We start from the raw sequence: 19,730 nt of genomic DNA, 5'->3' as shown, positions 1-19,730 counted from the left end.
GCATTTCCAAGCTTCTGGCATCATTTTTGAGTGAATTGCCAAAAGTCAGATTTTTGCTGAAATTCTGACCCCGGGGCTTAGGGATTTTTTTAAAAAAATATTTTCCGCCGGTTAAGTTGTTGAGGGCTGATTTCTTGTCCTGTGATAAAAAGCCTTCTGTTTCGACTGCCAAACCTTTCAGGGGAGCATTTCCAAGCTTCTGGCATCATTTTTGAGCGAATTGCCAAAAGTCAGATTTTTGCTGAAATTCTGACCCCGGGGCTTAGGGATTTTTTCAAAAAAATATTTTCCGCCGGTTAAGTTGTTGAGGGCTGATTTCTTGTCCTGTGATAAAAAGCCTTCTGTTTCGACTGCCAAACCTTTCAGGGGAGCATTTCCAAGCTTCTGGCATCAATTTTGAGTTTATTGCCAAAAGTCAGATTTTTGCTGAAATTCTGACCCCGGGGCTTAAGGATTTTTTCAAAAAAATATTTTCCGCCGGTTAAGTTGTTGAGGGCTGATTTCTTGTCCTGTGATAAAAAGCCTTCTGTTTCGACTGCCAAACCTTTCAGGGGAGCGTTTGCAAGCTTCTGGCATCATTTTTGAGTGAATTGCCAAAAGTCAGATTTTTGCTGAAATTCTGACCTCGGGGCTTAGGGATTTTTTCAAAAAAATATTTTCCGGCGGTTAAGTTGTTGAGGGCTGATTTCTTGTCCTGTGATAAAAAGCCTTCTGTTTCGACTGCCAAACCTTTCAGGGGAGCATTTCCAAGCTTCTGGCATCATTTTTGAGTGAATTGCCAAAAGTCAGATTTTTGCTGAAATTCTGACCCCGGGGCTTAGGGATTTTTTCAAAAAAATATTTTCCGGCGGTTAAGTTGTTGAGGGCTGATTTCTTGTCCTGTGATAAAAAGCCTTCTGTTTCGACTGCCAAACCTTTCAGGGGAGCATTTCCAAGCTTCTGGCATCATTTTTGAGTGAATTGCCAAAAGTCAGATTTTTGCTGAAATTCTGACCCCGGGGCTTAGGGATTTTTTCAAAAAAATATTTTCCGCCGGTTAAGTTGTTGAGGGCTGATTTCTTGTCCTGTGATAAAAAGCCTTCTGTTTCGACTGCCAAACCTTTCAGGGGAGCATTTGCAACCGGTTGGTACCATTTTTGAGTGAATTGCCAAAAGTCAGATTTTTGCTGAAATTCTGACCCCGGGGCTTTGGGATTTTTTCAAAAAAATATTTTCCGCCGGTTAAGTTGTTGAGGGCTGATTTCTTGTCCTGTGATAAAAAGCCTTCTGTTTCGACTGCCAAACCTTTCAGGGGAGCATTTCCAAGCTTCTGGCATCGTTTTTGAGTGAATTGCCAAAAGTCAGATTTTTGCTGAAATTCTGACCCCGGGGCTTAGGGATTTTTTTAAAAAAATATTTTCCGCCGGTTAAGTTGTTGAGGGCTGATTTCTTGTCCTGTGATAAAAAGCCTTCTGTTTCGACTGCCAAACCTTTCAGGGGAGCATTTGAAAACTTCTGGCATCATTTTTGAGTGAATTGCCAAAAGTCAGATTTTTGCTGAAATTCTGACCCCGGGGCTTAGGGATTTTTTCAAAAAAAAAATTTCCGCCGGTTAAGTTGTTGAGGGCTGATTTCTTGTGCTGTGATAAAAAGCCTTCTGTTTCGACTGCCAAACCTTTCAGGGGAGCATTTGCAACCGGTTGGTACCATTTTTGAGTGAATTGCCAAAAGTCAGATTTTTGCTGAAATTCTGACCCCGGGGCTTAGGGATTTTTTCAAAAAAATATTTTCCGCCGGTTAAGTTGTTGAGGGCTGATTTCTTGTCCTGTGATAAAAAGCCTTCTGTTTCGACTGCCAAACCTTTCAGGGGAGCATTTGCAACCGGTTGGTACCATTTTTGAGTGAATTGCCAAAAGTCAGATTTTTGCTGAAATTCTGACCCCGGGGCTTTGGGATTTTTTCAAAAAAATATTTTCCGCCGGTTAAGTTGTTGAGGGCTGATTTCTTGTCCTGTGATAAAAAGCCTTCTGTTTCGACTGCCAAACCTTTCAGGGGAGCATTTCCAAGCTTCTGGCATCATTTTTGAGTGAATTGCCAAAAGTCAGATTTTTGCTGAAATTCTGACCCCGGGGCTTAGGGATTTTTTTAAAAAAATATTTTCCGCCGGTTAAGTTGTTGAGGGCTGATTTCTTGTCCTGTGATAAAAAGCCTTCTGTTTCGACTGCCAAACCTTTCAGGGGAGCATTTCCAAGCTTCTGGCATCATTTTTGAGCGAATTGCCAAAAGTCAGATTTTTGCTGAAATTCTGACCCCGGGGCTTAGGGATTTTTTCAAAAAAATATTTTCCGCCGGTTAAGTTGTTGAGGGCTGATTTCTTGTCCTGTGATAAAAAGCCTTCTGTTTCGACTGCCAAACCTTTCAGGGGAGCATTTCCAAGCTTCTGGCATCAATTTTGAGTTTATTGCCAAAAGTCAGATTTTTGCTGAAATTCTGACCCCGGGGCTTAAGGATTTTTTCAAAAAAATATTTTCCGCCGGTTAAGTTGTTGAGGGCTGATTTCTTGTCCTGTGATAAAAAGCCTTCTGTTTCGACTGCCAAACCTTTCAGGGGAGCGTTTGCAAGCTTCTGGCATCATTTTTGAGTGAATTGCCAAAAGTCAGATTTTTGCTGAAATTCTGACCTCGGGGCTTAGGGATTTTTTCAAAAAAATATTTTCCGGCGGTTAAGTTGTTGAGGGCTGATTTCTTGTCCTGTGATAAAAAGCCTTCTGTTTCGACTGCCAAACCTTTCAGGGGAGCATTTCCAAGCTTCTGGCATCATTTTTGAGTGAATTGCCAAAAGTCAGATTTTTGCTGAAATTCTGACCCCGGGGCTTAGGGATTTTTTCAAAAAAATATTTTCCGGCGGTTAAGTTGTTGAGGGCTGATTTCTTGTCCTGTGATAAAAAGCCTTCTGTTTCGACTGCCAAACCTTTCAGGGGAGCATTTCCAAGCTTCTGGCATCATTTTTGAGTGAATTGCCAAAAGTCAGATTTTTGCTGAAATTCTGACCCCGGGGCTTAGGGATTTTTTCAAAAAAATATTTTCCGCCGGTTAAGTTGTTGAGGGCTGATTTCTTGTCCTGTGATAAAAAGCCTTCTGTTTCGACTGCCAAACCTTTCAGGGGAGCATTTGCAAGCGTCTGGCATCATTTTTGAGCGAATTGCCAAAAGTCAGATTTTTGCTGAAATTCTGACCCCGGGGCTTAGGGATTTTTTCAAAAAAATATTTTCCGCCGGTTAAGTTGTTGAGGGCTGATTTCTTGTCCTGTGATAAAAAGCCTTCTGTTTCGACTGCCAAACCTTTCAGGGGAGCATTTCCAAGCTTCTGGCATCATTTTTGAGTTTATTGCCAAAAGTCACATTTTTGCTGAAATTCTGACCCCGGGTCTTAGGGATTTTTTCAAAAAAATATTTTCCGCCGGTTAAGTTGTTGAGGGTTGATTTCTTGTCCTGTGATAAAAAGCCTTCTGTTTCGACTGCCAAACCTTTCAGGGGAGCATTTCCAAGCTTCTGGCATCATTTTTGAGTGAATTGCCAAAAGTCAGATTTTTGCTGAAATTCTGACCCCGGGGCTTAGGGATTTTTTCAAAAAAATATTTTCCGGCGGTTAAGTTGTTGAGGGCTGATTTCTTGTCCTGTGATAAAAAGCCTTCTGTTTCGACTGCCAAACCTTTCAGGGGAGCATTTGCAAGCTTCTGGCATCATTTTTGAGTGAATTGCCAAAAGTCAGATTTTTGCTGAAATTCTGACCCCGGGGCTTAGGGATTTTTTCAAAAAAATATTTTCCGCCGGTTAAGTTGTTGAGGGCTGATTTCTTGTCCTGTGATAAAAAGCCTTCTGTTTCGACTGCCAGACCTTTCAGGGGAGCATATGCAAGCTTCTGGCATCATTTTTGAGTGAATTGCCAAAAGTCAGATTTTTGCTGAAATTCTGACCCCGGGGCTTAGGGATTTTTTCAAAAAAATATTTTCCACCGGTTAAGTTGTTGAGGGCTGATTTCTTGTCCTGTGATAAAAAGCCTTCTGTTTCGACTGCCAAACCTTTCAGTGGAGCATTTGCAAGCTTCTGGCATCATTTTTGAGTGAATAGCCAAAAGTCAGATTTTTGCTGAAATTCTGACCCCGGGGCATAGGGATTTTTTCAAAAAAATATTTTCGGCCGGTTAAGTTGTTGAGGGCTGATTTCTTGTCCTGTGATAAAAAGCCTTCTGTTTCGACTGCCAAACCTTTCAGGGGAGCATTTGAAAACTTCTGGCATCATTTTTGAGTGAATTGCCAAAAGTCAGATTTTTGCTGAAATTCTGACCCCGGGGCTTAGGGATTTTTTCAAAAAAAAAATTTCCGCCGGTTAAGTTGTTGAGGGCTGATTTCTTGTGCTGTGATAAAAAGCCTTCTGTTTCGACTGCCAAAACTTTCAGGGGAGCATTTGCAAGCTTCTGGCATCATTTTTGAGTGAATTGCCAAAAGTCAGATTTTTGCTGAAATTCTGACCCCGGGGCTTAGGGATTTTTTCAAAAAAATATTTTCGGCCGGTTAAGTTGTTGAGGGCTGATTTCTTGTGCTGTGATAAAAAGCCTTCTGTTTCGACTGCCAAACCTTTCAGGGGAGCATTTCCAAGCTTCTGGCATCATTTTTGAGTGAATTGCCAAAAGTCAGATTTTTGCTGAAATTCTGACCCCGGGGCTTAGGGATTTTTTCAAAAAAATATTTTCGGCCGGTTAAGTTGTTGAGGGCTGATTTCTTGTCCTGTGATAAAAAGCCTTCTGTTACGACTGCCAAAACTTTCGGAGGAGCATTTCCAAGCTTCTGGCATCATTTTTGAGTGAATTGCCAAAAGTCAGATTTTTGCTGAAATTCTGACCCCGGGGCTTAGGGATTTTTTCAAAAAAATATTTTCCGCCGGTTAAGTTGTTGAGGGCTGGTTTCTTGTCCTGTGATAAAAAGCCTACTGTTTCGACTGCCAAACCTTTCAGGGGAGCATTTCCAAGCTTCTGGCATCATTTTTGAGTGAATTGCCAAAAGTCAGATTTTTGCTGAAATTCTGACCCCGGGGCTTAGGGATTTTTTCAAAAAAATATTTTCCGCCGGTTAAGTTGTTGAGGGCTGATTTCTTGTGCTGTGATAAAAAGCCTTCTGTTTCGACTGCCAAAGCTTTCAGGGGAGCATTTCCAAGCTTCTGGCATCATTTTTGAGTGAATTGCCAAAAGTCAGATTTTTGCTGAAATTCTGACCCCGGGGCTTAGGGATTTTTTCAAAAAAATATTTTCCGCCGGTTAAGTTGTTGAGGGCTGATTTCTTGTCCTGTGATAAAAAGCCTACTGTTTCGACTGCCAAACCTTTCAGGGGAGCATTTCCAAGCTTCTGGCATCATTTTTGAGTGAATTGCCAAAAGTCAGATTTTTGCTGAAATTCTGACCCCGGGGCTTAGGGATTTTTTCAAAAAAATATTTTCCGCCGGTTAAGTTGTTGAGGGCTGATTTCTTGTCCTGTGATAAAAAGCCTTCTGTTTCGACTGCCAAACCTTTCAGGGGAGCGTTTGTAAGCTTCTGGCATCATTTTTGAGTGAATTGCCAAAAGTCAGATTTTTGCTGAAATTCTGACCCCGGGGCTTAGGGATTTTTTCAAAAAAATATTTTCCGCCGGTTAAGTTGTTGAGGGCTGATTTCTTGTCATGTGATAAAAAGCCTTCTGTTTCGACTGCCAAATCTTTCAGGGGAGCATTTGCAAGCTTCTGGCATCATTTTTGAGTGAATTGCCAAAAGTCAGATTTTTGCTGAAATTCTGACCCCGGGGCTTAGGGATTTTTTCAAAAAAAAAATTTCCGCCGGTTAAGTTGTTGAGGGCTGATTTCTTGTGCTGTGATAAAAAGCCTTCTGTTTCGACTGCCAAACCTTTCAGGGGAGCATTTGCAAGCTTCTGGCATCATTTTTGAGTGAATTGCCAAAAGTCAGATTTTTGCTGAAATTCTGACCCCGGGGCTTAGGGATTTTTTCAAAAAAATATTTTCGGCCGGTTAAGTTGTTGAGGGCTGATTTCTTGTGCTGTGATAAAAAGCCTTCTGTTTCGACTGCCAAACCTTTCAGGGGAGCATTTCCAAGCTTCTGGCATCATTTTTGAGTGAATTGCCAAAAGTCAGATTTTTGCTGAAATTCTGACCCCGGGGCTTAGGGATTTTTTCAAAAAAATATTTTCGGCCGGTTAAGTTGTTGAGGGCTGATTTCTTGTCCTGTGATAAAAAGCCTTCTGTTTCGACTGCCAAAACTTTCGGGGGAGCATTTCCAAGCTTCTGGCATCATTTTTGAGTGAATTGCCAAAAGTCAGATTTTTGCTGAAATTCTGACCCCGGGGCTTAGGGATTTTTTCAAAAAAATATTTTCGGCCGGTTAAGTTGTTGAGGGCTGATTTCTTGTCCTGTGATAAAAAGCCTTCTGTTTCGACTGCCAAACCTTTCAGGGGAGCATTTGCAACCGGTTGGTACCATTTTTGAGTGAATTGCCAAAAGTCAGATTTTTGCTGAAATTCTGACCCCGGGGCTTAGGGATTTTTTCAAAAAAATATTTTCCGCCGGTTAAGTTGTTGAGGGCTGAATTCTTGTCCTGTGATAAAAAGCCTTCTGTTTCGACTGCCAAACCTTTCAGGGGAGCATTTCCAAGCTTCTGGCATCATTTTTGAGTGAATTGCCAAAAGTCAGATTTTTGCTGAAATTCTGACCCCGGGGCTTAGGGATTTTTTCAAAAAAATATTTTCGGCCGGTTAAGTTGTTGAGGGCTGATTTCTTGTGCTGTGATAAAAAGCCTTCTGTTTCGACTGCCAAACCTTTCAGGGGAGCATTTCCAAGCTTCTGGCATCATTTTTGAGTGAATTGCCAAAAGTCAGATTTTTGCTGAAATTCTGACCCCGGGGCTTAGGGATTTTTTCAAAAAAATATTTTCGGCCGGTTAAGTTGTTGAGGGCTGATTTCTTGTCCTGTGATAAAAAGCCTTCTGTTTCGACTGCCAAAACTTTCGGGGGAGCATTTCCAAGCTTCTGGCATCATTTTTGAGTGAATTGCCAAAAGTCAGATTTTTGCTGAAATTCTGACCCCGGGGCTTAGGGATTTTTTCAAAAAAATATTTTCGGCCGGTTAAGTTGTTGAGGGCTGATTTCTTGTCCTGTGATAAAAAGCCTTCTGTTTCGACTGCCAAACCTTTCAGGGGAGCATTTCCAAGCTTCTGGCATCATTTTTGAGTGAATTGCCAAAAGTCAGATTTTTGCTGAAATTCTGACCCCGGGGCTTAGGGATTTTTTCAAAAAAATATTTTCGGCCGGTTAAGTTGTTGAGGGCTGATTTCTTGTCTTGTGATAAAAAGCCTTCTGTTTCGACTGCCAAACCTTTCAGGGGAGCATTTGCAAACTTCTGGCATCATTTTTGAGTGAATTGCCAAAAGTCAGATTTTTGCTGAAATTCTGACCCCGGGGCTTAGGGATTTTTTCAAAAAAATATTTTCCGCCGGTTAAGTTGTTGAGGGCTGATTTCTTGTCCTGTGATAAAAAGCCTTCTGTTTCGACTGCCAAAACTTTCGGGGGAGCATTTCCAAGCTTCTGGCATCATTTTTGAGTGAATTGCCAAAAGTCAGATTTTTGCTGAAATTCTGACCCCGGGGCTTAGGGATTTTTTCAAAAAAATATTTTCCGCCGGTTAAGTTGTTGAGGGCTGATTTCTTGTCCTGTGATAAAAAGCCTACTGTTTCGACTGCCAAACCTTTCAGGGGAGCATTTCCAAGCTTCTGGCATCATTTTTGAGTGAATTGCCAAAAGTCAGATTTTTGCTGAAATTCTGACCCCGGGGCTTAGGGATTTTTTCAAAAAAATATTTTCCGCCGGTTAAGTTGTTGAGGGCTGATTTCTTGTCCTGTGATAAAAAGCCTTCTGTTTCGACTGCCAAACCTTTCAGGGGAGCGTTTGTAAGCTTCTGGCATCATTTTTGAGTGAATTGCCAAAAGTCAGATTTTTGCTGAAATTCTGACCCCGGGGCTTAGGGATTTTTTCAAAAAAATATTTTCCGCCGGTTAAGTTGTTGAGGGCTGATTTCTTGTCATGTGATAAAAAGCCTTCTGTTTCGACTGCCAAATCTTTCAGGGGAGCATTTGCAAGCTTCTGGCATCATTTTTGAGTGAATTGCCAAAAGTCAGATTTTTGCTGAAATTCTGACCCCGGGGCTTAGGGATTTTTTCAAAAAAAAAAATTCCGCCGGTTAAGTTGTTGAGGGCTGATTTCTTGTGCTGTGATAAAAAGCCTTCTGTTTCGACTGCCAAACCTTTCAGGGGAGCATTTGCAAGCTTCTGGCATCATTTTTGAGTGAATTGCCAAAAGTCAGATTTTTGCTGAAATTCTGACCCCGGGGCTTAGGGATTTTTTCAAAAAAATATTTTCGGCCGGTTAAGTTGTTGAGGGCTGATTTCTTGTGCTGTGATAAAAAGCCTTCTGTTTCGACTGCCAAACCTTTCAGGGGAGCATTTCCAAGCTTCTGGCATCATTTTTGAGTGAATTGCCAAAAGTCAGATTTTTGCTGAAATTCTGACCCCGGGGCTTAGGGATTTTTTCAAAAAAATATTTTCGGCCGGTTAAGTTGTTGAGGGCTGATTTCTTGTCCTGTGATAAAAAGCCTTCTGTTTCGACTGCCAAAACTTTCGGGGGAGCATTTCCAAGCTTCTGGCATCATTTTTGAGTGAATTGCCAAAAGTCAGATTTTTGCTGAAATTCTGACCCCGGGGCTTAGGGATTTTTTCAAAAAAATATTTTCGGCCGGTTAAGTTGTTGAGGGCTGATTTCTTGTCCTGTGATAAAAAGCCTTCTGTTTCGACTGCCAAACCTTTCAGGGGAGCATTTGCAACCGGTTGGTACCATTTTTGAGTGAATTGCCAAAAGTCAGATTTTTGCTGAAATTCTGACCCCGGGGCTTAGGGATTTTTTCAAAAAAATATTTTCCGCCGGTTAAGTTGTTGAGGGCTGAATTCTTGTCCTGTGATAAAAAGCCTTCTGTTTCGACTGCCAAACCTTTCAGGGGAGCATTTGCAAGCTTCTGGCATCATTTTTGAGTGAATTGCCAAAAGTCAGATTTTTGCTGAAATTCTGACCCCGGGGCTTAGGGATTTTTTCAAAAAAATATTTTCGGCCGGTTAAGTTGTTGAGGGCTGATTTCTTGTGCTGTGATAAAAAGCCTTCTGTTTCGACTGCCAAACCTTTCAGGGGAGCATTTCCAAGCTTCTGGCATCATTTTTGAGTGAATTGCCAAAAGTCAGATTTTTGCTGAAATTCTGACCCCAGGGCTTAGGGATTTTTTCAAAAAAATATTTTCGGCCGGTTAAGTTGTTGAGGGCTGATTTCTTGTCCTGTGATAAAAAGCCTTCTGTTTCGACTGCCAAAACTTTCGGGGGAGCATTTCCAAGCTTCTGGCATCATTTTTGAGTGAATTGCCAAAAGTCAGATTTTTGCTGAAATTCTGACCCCGGGGCTTAGGGATTTTTTCAAAAAAATATTTTCGGCCGGTTAAGTTGTTGAGGGCTGATTTCTTGTCCTGTGATAAAAAGCCTTCTGTTTCGACTGCCAAACCTTTCAGGGGAGCATTTCCAAGCTTCTGGCATCATTTTTGAGTGAATTGCCAAAAGTCAGATTTTTGCTGAAATTCTGACCCCGGGGCTTAGGGATTTTTTCAAAAAAATATTTTCGGCCGGTTAAGTTGTTGAGGGCTGATTTCTTGTGCTGTGATAAAAAGCCTTCTGTTTCGACTGCCAAACCTTTCAGGGGAGCATTTCCAAGCTTCTGGCATCATTTTTGAGTGAATTGCCAAAAGTCAGATTTTTGCTGAAATTCTGACCCCGGGGCTTAGGGATTTTTTCAAAAAAATATTTTCGGCCGGTTAAGTTGTTGAGGGCTGATTTCTTGTCCTGTGATAAAAAGCCTTCTGTTACGACTGCCAAAACTTTCGGAGGAGCATTTCCAAGCTTCTGGCATCATTTTTGAGTGAATTGCCAAAAGTCAGATTTTTGCTGAAATTCTGACCCCGGGGCTTAGGGATTTTTTCAAAAAAATATTTTCCGCCGGTTAAGTTGTTGAGGGCTGATTTCTTGTCCTGTGATAAAAAGCCTTCTGTTTCGACTGCCAAATCTTTCAGGGGAGCATTTGCAAGCTTCTGGCATCATTTTTGAGTGAATTGCCAAAAGTCAGATTTTTGCTGAAATTCTGACCCCGGGGCTTAGGGATTTTTTCAAAAAAATATTTTCCGCCGGTTAAGTTGTTGAGGGCTGATTTCTTGTCATGTGATAAAAAGCCTTCTGTTTCGACTGCCAAATCTTTCAGGGGAGCATTTGCAAGCTTCTGGCATCATTTTTGAGTGAATTGCCAAAAGTCAGATTTTTGCTGAAATTCTGACCCCGGGGCTTAGGGATTTTTTCAAAAAAAAAATTTCCGCCGGTTAAGTTGTTGAGGGCTGATTTCTTGTGCTGTGATAAAAAGCCTTCTGTTTCGACTGCCAAACCTTTCAGGGGAGCATTTGCAAGCTTCTGGCATCATTTTTGAGTGAATTGCCAAAAGTCAGATTTTTGCTGAAATTCTGACCCCGGGGCTTAGGGATTTTTTCAAAAAAATATTTTCGGCCGGTTAAGTTGTTGAGGGCTGATTTCTTGTGCTGTGATAAAAAGCCTTCTGTTTCGACTGCCAAACCTTTCAGGGGAGCATTTCCAAGCTTCTGGCATCATTTTTGAGTGAATTGCCAAAAGTCAGATTTTTGCTGAAATTCTGACCCCGGGGCTTAGGGATTTTTTCAAAAAAATATTTTCGGCCGGTTAAGTTGTTGAGGGCTGATTTCTTGTCCTGTGATAAAAAGCCTTCTGTTTCGACTGCCAAAACTTTCGGGGGAGCATTTCCAAGCTTCTGGCATCATTTTTGAGTGAATTGCCAAAAGTCAGATTTTTGCTGAAATTCTGACCCCGGGGCTTAGGGATTTTTTCAAAAAAATATTTTCGGCCGGTTAAGTTGTTGAGGGCTGATTTCTTGTCCTGTGATAAAAAGCCTTCTGTTTCGACTGCCAAACCTTTCAGGGGAGCATTTCCAAGCTTCTGGCATCATTTTTGAGTGAATTGCCAAAAGTCAGATTTTTGCTGAAATTCTGACCCCGGGGCTTAGGGATTTTTTCAAAAAAATATTTTCGGCCGGTTAAGTTGTTGAGGGCTGATTTCTTGTGCTGTGATAAAAAGCCTTCTGTTTCGACTGCCAAACCTTTCAGGGGAGCATTTCCAAGCTTCTGGCATCATTTTTGAGTGAATTGCCAAAAGTCAGATTTTTGCTGAAATTCTGACCCCGGGGCTTAGGGATTTTTTCAAAAAAATATTTTCGGCCGGTTAAGTTGTTGAGGGCTGATTTCTTGTCCTGTGATAAAAAGCCTTCTGTTACGACTGCCAAAACTTTCGGAGGAGCATTTCCAAGCTTCTGGCATCATTTTTGAGTGAATTGCCAAAAGTCAGATTTTTGCTGAAATTCTGACCCCGGGGCTTAGGGATTTTTTCAAAAAAATATTTTCCGCCGGTTAAGTTGTTGAGGGCTGATTTCTTGTCCTGTGATAAAAAGCCTTCTGTTTCGACTGCCAAATCTTTCAGGGGAGCATTTGCAAGCTTCTGGCATCATTTTTGAGTGAATTGCCAAAAGTCAGATTTTTGCTGAAATTCTGACCCCGGGGCTTAGGGATTTTTTCAAAAAAATATTTTCCGCCGGTTAAGTTGTTGAGGGCTGATTTCTTGTCATGTGATAAAAAGCCTTCTGTTTCGACTGCCAAATCTTTCAGGGGAGCATTTGCAAGCTTCTGGCATCATTTTTGAGTGAATTGCCAAAAGTCAGATTTTTGCTGAAATTCTGACCCCGGGGCTTAGGGATTTTTTCAAAAAAAAAATTTCCGCCGGTTAAGTTGTTGAGGGCTGATTTCTTGTGCTGTGATAAAAAGCCTTCTGTTTCGACTGCCAAACCTTTCAGGGGAGCATTTGCAAGCTTCTGGCATCATTTTTGAGTGAATTGCCAAAAGTCAGATTTTTGCTGAAATTCTGACCCCGGGGCTTAGGGATTTTTTCAAAAAAATATTTTCGGCCGGTTAAGTTGTTGAGGGCTGATTTCTTGTGCTGTGATAAAAAGCCTTCTGTTTCGACTGCCAAACCTTTCAGGGGAGCATTTCCAAGCTTCTGGCATCATTTTTGAGTGAATTGCCAAAAGTCAGATTTTTGCTGAAATTCTGACCCCGGGGCTTAGGGATTTTTTCAAAAAAATATTTTCGGCCGGTTAAGTTGTTGAGGGCTGATTTCTTGTCCTGTGATAAAAAGCCTTCTGTTTCGACTGCCAAAACTTTCGGGGGAGCATTTCCAAGCTTCTGGCATCATTTTTGAGTGAATTGCCAAAAGTCAGATTTTTGCTGAAATTCTGACCCCGGGGCTTAGGGATTTTTTCAAAAAAATATTTTCGGCCGGTTAAGTTGTTGAGGGCTGATTTCTTGTCCTGTGATAAAAAGCCTTCTGTTTCGACTGCCAAACCTTTCAGGGGAGCATTTGCAACCGGTTGGTACCATTTTTGAGTGAATTGCCAAAAGTCAGATTTTTGCTGAAATTCTGACCCCGGGGCTTAGGGATTTTTTCAAAAAAATATTTTCCGCCGGTTAAGTTGTTGAGGGCTGAATTCTTGTCCTGTGATAAAAAGCCTTCTGTTTCGACTGCCAAACCTTTCAGGGGAGCATTTCCAAGCTTCTGGCATCATTTTTGAGTGAATTGCCAAAAGTCAGATTTTTGCTGAAATTCTGACCCCGGGGCTTAGGGATTTTTTCAAAAAAATATTTTCGGCCGGTTAAGTTGTTGAGGGCTGATTTCTTGTGCTGTGATAAAAAGCCTTCTGTTTCGACTGCCAAACCTTTCAGGGGAGCATTTCCAAGCTTCTGGCATCATTTTTGAGTGAATTGCCAAAAGTCAGATTTTTGCTGAAATTCTGACCCCGGGGCTTAGGGATTTTTTCAAAAAAATATTTTCGGCCGGTTAAGTTGTTGAGGGCTGATTTCTTGTCCTGTGATAAAAAGCCTTCTGTTTCGACTGCCAAAACTTTCGGGGGAGCATTTCCAAGCTTCTGGCATCATTTTTGAGTGAATTGCCAAAAGTCAGATTTTTGCTGAAATTCTGACCCCGGGGCTTAGGGATTTTTTCAAAAAAATATTTTCGGCCGGTTAAGTTGTTGAGGGCTGATTTCTTGTCCTGTGATAAAAAGCCTTCTGTTTCGACTGCCAAACCTTTCAGGGGAGCATTTCCAAGCTTCTGGCATCATTTTTGAGTGAATTGCCAAAAGTCAGATTTTTGCTGAAATTCTGACCCCGGGGCTTAGGGATTTTTTCAAAAAAATATTTTCGGCCGGTTAAGTTGTTGAGGGCTGATTTCTTGTGCTGTGATAAAAAGCCTTCTGTTTCGACTGCCAAACCTTTCAGGGGAGCATTTCCAAGCTTCTGGCATCATTTTTGAGTTAATTGCCAAAAGTCAGATTTTTGCTGAAATTCTGACCCCGGGGCTTAGGGATTTTTTCAAAAAAATATTTTCGGCCGGTTAAGTTGTTGAGGGCTGATTTCTTGTCCTGTGATAAAAAGCCTTCTGTTACGACTGCCAAAACTTTCGGAGGAGCATTTCCAAGCTTCTGGCATCATTTTTGAGTGAATTGCCAAAAGTCAGATTTTTGCTGAAATTCTGACCCCGGGGCTTAGGGATTTTTTCAAAAAAATATTTTCCGCCGGTTAAGTTGTTGAGGGCTGATTTCTTGTCCTGTGATAAAAAGCCTTCTGTTTCGACTGCCAAATCTTTCAGGGGAGCATTTGCAAGCTTCTGGCATCATTTTTGAGTGAATTGCCAAAAGTCAGATTTTTGCTGAAATTCTGACCCCGGGGCTTAGGGATTTTTTCAAAAAAAAAATTTCCGCCGGTTAAGTTGTTGAGGGCTGATTTCTTGTGCTGTGATAAAAAGCCTTCTGTTTCGACTGCCAAACCTTTCAGGGGAGCATTTGCAAGCTTCTGGCATCATTTTTGAGTGAATTGCCAAAAGTCAGATTTTTGCTGAAATTCTGACCCCGGGGCTTAGGGATTTTTTCAAAAAAATATTTTCGGCCGGTTAAGTTGTTGAGGGCTGATTTCTTGTGCTGTGATAAAAAGCCTTCTGTTTCGACTGCCAAACCTTTCAGGGGAGCATTTCCAAGCTTCTGGCATCATTTTTGAGTGAATTGCCAAAAGTCAGATTTTTGCTGAAATTCTGACCCCGGGGCTTCGGGATTTTTTCAAAAAAATATTTTCGGCCGGTTAAGTTGTTGAGGGCTGATTTCTTGTCCTGTGATAAAAAGCCTTCTGTTTCGACTGCCAAAACTTTCGGGGGAGCATTTCCAAGCTTCTGGCATCATTTTTGAGTGAATTGCCAAAAGTCAGATTTTTGCTGAAATTCTGACCCCGGGGCTTAGGGATTTTTTCAAAAAAATATTTTCGGCCGGTTAAGTTGTTGAGGGCTGATTTCTTGTCCTGTGATAAAAAGCCTTCTGTTTCGACTGCCAAACCTTTCAGGGGAGCATTTGCAACCGGTTGGTACCATTTTTGAGTGAATTGCCAAAAGTCAGATTTTTGCTGAAATTCTGACCCCGGGGCTTAGGGATTTTTTCAAAAAAATATTTTCCGCCGGTTAAGTTGTTGAGGGCTGATTTCTTGTCCTGTGATAAAAAGCCTTCTGTTTCGACTGCCAAACCTTTCAGGGGAGCATTTCCAAGCTTCTGGCATCATTTTTGAGTTTATTGCCAAAAGTCAGATTTTTACTGAAATTCTGACCCCGGGGCTTAGGGATTTTTTCAAAAAAATATTGTCGGCCGGTTAAGTTGTTGAGGGCTGATTTCTTGTCCTGTGATAAAAAGCCTTCTGTTTCGACTGCCAAACCTTTCAGGGGAGCATTTCCAAGCTTCTGGCATCATTTTTGAGTGAATTGCCAAAAGTCAGATTTTTGCTGAAATTCTGACCCCGGAGCTTAGGGATTTTTTCAAAAAAATATTTTCCGGCGGTTAAGTTGTTGAGGGCTGATTTCTTGTCCTGTGATAAAAAGCCTTCTGTTTCTACTGCCAAACCTTTCAGGGGAGCATTTCCAAGCTTCTGGCATCATTTTTGAGTGAATTGCCAAAAGTCAGATTTTTGCTGAAATTCTGACCCCGGGGCTTCGGGATTTTTTCAAAAAAATATTTTCCGCCGGTTAATTCGTTGAGGGCTGATTTCTTGTCCTGTGATAAAAAGCCTTCTGTTTCGACTGCCAAACCTTTCAGGGGAGCATATGCAAGCTTCTGGCATCATTTTTGAGTGAATTGCCAAAAGTCAGATTTTTGCTGAAATTCTGACCCCGGGGCCTAGGGATTTTTTCAAAAAAATATTTTCGGCCGGTTAAGTTGTTGAGGGCTGATTTCTTGTCCTGTAATAAAAAGCCTTCTGTTTCGACTGCCAAACCTTTCAGGGGAGCATTTGCAAACTTCTGGCATCATTTTTGAGTGAATTGCCAAAAGTCAGATTTTTGCTGAAATTCTGACCCCGGGGCTTAGGGATTTTTTCAAAAAAATATTTTCCGCCGGTTAAGTTGTTGAGGGCTGATTTCTTGTGCTGTGATAAAAAGCCTTCTGTTTCGACTGCCAAACCTTTCAGGGGAGCATTTGCAAGCTTCTGGCATCATTTTTGAGTGAATTGCCAAAAGTCAGATTTTTGCTGAAATTCTGACCCCGGGGCTTTGGGATTTTTTCAAAAAAATATTTTCCGCCGGTTAAGTTGTTGAGGGCTGATTTCTTGTGCTGTGATAAAAAGCCTTCTGTTTCGACTGCCAAACCTTTCAGGGGAGCATTTCCAAGCTTCTGGCATCATTTTTGAGTGAATTGCCAAAAGTCAGATTTTTGCTGAAATTCTGACCCCGGGGCTTAGGGATTTTTTCAAAAAAATATTTTCGGCCGGTTAAGTTGTTGAGGGCTGATTTCTTGTCCTGTGATAAAAAGCCTTCTGTTTCGACTGCCAAACCTTTCAGGGGAGCATTTGCAACCGGTTGGTACCATTTTTGAGTGAATTGCCAAAAGTCAGATTTTTGCTGAAATTCTGACCCCGGGGCTTAGGGATTTTTTCAAAAAAATATTTTCCGCCGGTTAAGTTGTTGAGGGCTGATTTCTTGTGCTGTGATAAAAAGCCTTCTGTTTCGACTGCCAAACCTTTCAGGGGAGCATTTCCAAGCTTCTGGCATCATTTTTGAGTTTATTGCCAAAAGTCAGATTTTTACTGAAATTCTGACCCCGGGGCTTAGGGATTTTTTCAAAAAAATATTGTCGGCCGGTTAAGTTGTTGAGGGCTGATTTCTTGTCCTGTGATAAAAAGCCTTCTGTTTCGACTGCCAAACCTTTCAGGGGAGCATTTCCAAGCTTCTGGCATCATTTTTGAGTGAATTGCCAAAAGTCAGATTTTTGCTGAAATTCTGACCCCGGAGCTTAGGGATTTTTTCAAAAAAATATTTTCCGGCGGTTAAGTTGTTGAGGGCTGATTTCTTGTCCTGTGATAAAAAGCCTTCTGTTTCTACTGCCAAACCTTTCAGGGGAGCATTTCCAAGCTTCTGGCATCATTTTTGAGTGAATTGCCAAAAGTCAGATTTTTGCTGAAATTATGACCCCGGGGCTTAGGGATTTTTTCAAAAAAATATTTTCCGCGGGTTAATTCGTTGAGGGCTGATTTCTTGTGCTGTGATAAAAAGCCTTCTGTTTCGACTGCCAAATCCTTCAGGGGAGCATTTCCAAGCTTCTGGCATCATTTTTGAGTGAATTGCCAAAAGTCAGATTTTTGCTGAAATTCTGACCCCGGGGCTTAGGGATTTTTTCAAAAAAATATTTTCGGCCGGTTAAGTTGTTGAGGGCTGATTTCTTGTCCTGTGATAAAAAGCCTTCTGTTTCGACTGCCAAACCTTTCAGGGGAGCATTTCCAAGCTTCTGGCATCATTTTTGAGTGAATTGCCAAAAGTCAGATTTTTGCTGAAATTCTGACCCCGGAGCTTAGGGATTTTTTCAAAAAAATATTTTCCGGCGGTTAAGTTGTTGAGGGCTGATTTCTTGTCCTGTGATAAAAAGCCTTCTGTTTCGACTGCCAAACCTTTCAGGGGAGCATTTCCAAGCTTCTGGCATCATTTTTGAGTGAATTGCCAAAAGTCAGATTTTTGCTGAAATTCTGACCCCGGGGCTTAGGGATTTTTTCAAAAAAATATTTTCCGCCGGTTAATTCGTTGAGGGCTGATTTCTTGTCCTGTGATAAAAAGCCTTCTGTTTCGACTGCCAAACCTTTCAGGGGAGCATATGCAAGCTTCTGGCATCATTTTTGAGTGAATTGCCAAAAGTCAGATTTTTGCTGAAATTCTGACCCCGGGGCCTAGGGATTTTTTCAAAAAAATATTTTCGGCCGGTTAAGTTGTTGAGGGCTGATTTCTTGTCCTGTAATAAAAAGCCTTCTGTTTCGACTGCCAAACCTTTCAGGGGAGCATTTGCAAACTTCTGGCATCATTTTTGAGTGAATTGCCAAAAGTCAGATTTTTGCTGAAATTCTGACCCCGGGGCTTAGGGATTTTTTCAAAAAAATATTTTCCGCCGGTTAAGTTGTTGAGGGCTGATTTCTTGTGCTGTGATAAAAAGCCTTCTGTTTCGACTGCCAAACCTTTCAGGGGAGCATTTGCAAGCTTCTGGCATCATTTTTGAGTGAATTGCCAAAAGTCAGATTTTTGCTGAAATTCTGACCCCGGGGCTTTGGGATTTTTTCAAAAAAATATTTTCCGCCGGTTAAGTTGTTGAGGGCTGATTTCTTGTGCTGTGATAAAAAGCCTTCTGTTTCGACTGCCAAACCTTTCAGGGGAGCATTTCCAAGCTTCTGGCATCATTTTTGAGTGAATTGCCAAAAGTCAGATTTTTGCTGAAATTGTGACCCCGGGGCTTTGGGATTTTTTCAAAAAAATATTTTCCGCCGGTTAAGTTGTTGAGGGCTGATTTCTTGTGCTGTGATAAAAAGCCTTCTGTTTCGACTGCCAAACCTTTCAGGGGAGCATTTGCAAGCTTCTGGCATCATTTTTGAGTGAATTGCCAAAAGTCAGATTTTTGCTGAAATTGTGACCCCGGGGCTTAGGGATTTTTTCAAAAAAATATTTTCGGCCGGTTAAGTTGTTGAGGGCTGATTTCTTGTCCTGTGATAAAAAGCCTTCTGTTTCGACTGCCAAACCTTTCAGGGGAGCATTTGCAACCGGTTGGTACCATTTTTGAATGAATTGCCAAAAGTCAGATTTTTGCTGAAATTCTGACCCCGGGGCTTAGGGATTTTTTCAAAAAAATATTTTCCGCCAATTAAGTTGTTGAGGGCTGATTTCTTGTCCTGTGATAAAAAAGCCTTCTGTTTCGACTGCCAAACCTTTCAGGGGAGCATATGCAAGCTTCTGGCGTCATTTTTGAGTGAATTGCCAAAAGTCAGATTTTTGCTGAAATTCTGTCCCCGGGGCTTAGGGATTTTTTTCAAAAAAATATTTTCCGCCGGTTAAGTTGTTGAGGGCTGATTTCTTGTCCTGTGATAAAAAGCCTTCTGTTTCGACTGCCAAAACTTTCAGGGGAGCATTTGCAAGCTTCTGGCATCATTTTTGAGTGAATTGCCAAAAGTCAGATTTTTGCTGAAATTGTGACCCCGGGGCTTTGGGATTTTTTCAAAAAAATATTTTCCGCCGGTTAAGTTGTTGAGGGCTGATTTCTTGTCCTGTGATAAAAAGCCTTCTGTTTCGACTGCCAAACCTTTCAGGGGAGCGTTTCCAAGCTTCTGGCATCATTTTTGAGTGAATTGCCAAAAGTCAGATTTTTGCTGAAATTCTGACCCCGGGGCTTAGGGATTTTTTCAAAAAAATATTTTCGGCCGGTTAAGTTGTTGAGGGCTGATTTCTTGTCCTGTGATAAAAAGCCTTCTGTTTCGACTGCCAAACCTTTCAGGGGAGCGTTTGTAAGCTTCTGGCATCATTTTTGAGTGAATTGCCAAAAGTCAGATTTTTGCTGAAATTCTGACCCCGGGGCTTAGGGATTTTTTCAAAAAAATATTTTCCGCCGGTTAAGTTGTTGAGGGCTGATTTCTTGTCATGTGATAAAAAGCCTTCTGTTTCGACTGCCAAATCTTTCAGGGGAGCATTTGCAAGCTTCTGGCATCATTTTTGAGTGAATTGCCAAAAGTCAGATTTTTGCTGAAATTCTGACCCCGGGGCTTAGGGATTTTTTCAAAAAAAAAATTTCCGCCGGTTAAGTTGTTGAGGGCTGATTTCTTGTGCTGTGATAAAAAGCCTTCTGTTTCGACTGCCAAACCTTTCAGGGGAGCATTTGCAAGCTTCTGGCATCATTTTTGAGTGAATTGCCAAAAGTCAGATTTTTGCTGAAATTCTGACCCCGGGGCTTAGGGATTTTTTCAAAAAAATATTTTCGGCCGGTTAAGTTGTTGAGGGCTGATTTCTTGTGCTGTGATAAAAAGCCTTCTGTTTCGACTGCCAAACCTTTCAGGGGAGCATTTCCAAGCTTCTGGCATCATTTTTGAGTGAATTGCCAAAAGTCAGATTTTTGCTGAAATTCTGACCCCGGGGCTTAGGGATTTTTTCAAAAAAATATTTTCGGCCGGTTAAGTT

This window comes from Podarcis muralis, chromosome 9, assembly GCF_964188315.1.
Source record: "Podarcis muralis chromosome 9, rPodMur119.hap1.1, whole genome shotgun sequence".
Lineage (NCBI taxonomy): Eukaryota > Metazoa > Chordata > Lepidosauria > Squamata > Lacertidae > Podarcis > Podarcis muralis.
Note: the sequence above shows the minus strand (reverse complement) of the source record.